This window comes from Schistocerca serialis, chromosome 5, assembly GCF_023864345.2.
Source record: "Schistocerca serialis cubense isolate TAMUIC-IGC-003099 chromosome 5, iqSchSeri2.2, whole genome shotgun sequence".
NCBI lineage: Eukaryota > Metazoa > Arthropoda > Insecta > Orthoptera > Acrididae > Schistocerca > Schistocerca serialis.
In genome coordinates, this window is record NC_064642.1 from 66,194,706 (window position 1) to 66,196,405 (window position 1,700).

Below are 1,700 nucleotides of genomic sequence, written 5' to 3' on the forward strand. Positions count from 1 at the left end.
AAAGAAATTTAAAGACAATCGTAATTTTCAAAAGATTGAAAAACATTTCTTTATAGCACTTTAAAATGAAATATCTTAAGTTCACTAAGTTTCAGGGCTGCAGATTTATCCAAAAATCTTCTTAAAAATCGTTAATATGATTTGTCTTTCTTTTGTCTGCTAACCTAAATTTCATCCTTCCATATACTTGCAAAAGTATATATACGCCTGTAATCTATTAGTTATCAGCTCACTTTCCAGTACACGTGACATAAACGTGTATTTAAGCTGTCATAGTTGCCTGTCTAAAGCTATTGCAATGGAATTCAATTCAGAAAAATAATTTTAACCTGGCGTTTTCCTGAAACAGGTTCACACAAAAAAGATTTCCCTGTAACCTAGCGTCGCTGAACTACTTCGACCAGTTCCAGAAAGGCGTACACACTTCTCGAAAACGTCGACTGAATCAGTGCACATATAAAACAAAGGAGTGCATTGATGGTATTGAACAGAAAGGGAATTGGCAGATTATATTTAGAAACATCCATTTATTTCAAGGAACAAAGTACACCAAATACACAACTCTACAATATAATATTGTCGGAAGTTTCGAGGTGGAAATTCCTTCCATGATTAAAATTTGTACTGATAAAATTGCAGTACTTTATGCGGCAAGCTTGCTTGCAGCACAACTGGAATTTTTTTTTATTTCTCATATTATTCGTAGCTTATTCTAGAATCATATTTTATACAGTTATTTTGAGGAACATTTAAATCACGAGAGAACGTTACCAAGTTGATGAATGCAAGACTTTTTCAAATCTCGTCGGGTGTAAGGACAGAATAAACAGACGCACACCACATTCTGGTCTCAAGAACTCCACGCAAATCATTTTTGACTCTGTGTACCACCTAAGAGTTATTACGTTGTACCAACTGAGATGGCGTACGTATTAAGTGTCGTTATGTACGTGATTTTTACGTGCTAGAATGTTGCAACTGTAGACACTGATAATTTGATACTGCAAGAGAAATACAGACAATTCGTTATCTTAAGTATTGTCGAGAACGTACTGCACAAAATAAATGACAGATGTACCTTAAAATATATAGGTGTCACTAAGTCTAAACATACCAGTGAAGTAAATCAAGTGATAACTGTGGTCGATTATCATTTATAAAATAATAAGTCAGATGAGAACAGACACTGACTGTAATTAATACACTCTCGTATAAAGAGTGGTAACGACTTAATAGTTAAAGAAGCGTTTGGGGATTTACATTCTTATCCTTAGTAGAAAAAACTTATATTTTGATACACATATCAACTTTCTATTCAACAAGTTAGACACGTATCAAATTTTTAAACTAATATCACTTGTATTTTCACACGAAAGGGTGAGTTTAACGCACGCAAGCCCGTTTAAACCAGAAAAAAATTAACGTACAACAATAACTGTCTGAGTAGAAACGTCGCCAAACACCCCTGTCCCGGAAGGAGCACATTTCAATATTTTCCGCTGTAAATTATTTTGTTTAACATATATTTTTATGGAAATGGTTCAGGTAGCTGGTCGAAACCACATAACATATCCTGAAACTTAGAGTCACAAATAAAAGATAAAATTAGAAGTTGACAGGCACGACTATCTCAGCACTTTAAGACAGGTCAGTCGAATTCCGCTTTTCAGTAGCGTGTCCTTAAAATGTAGAAAGGTCTC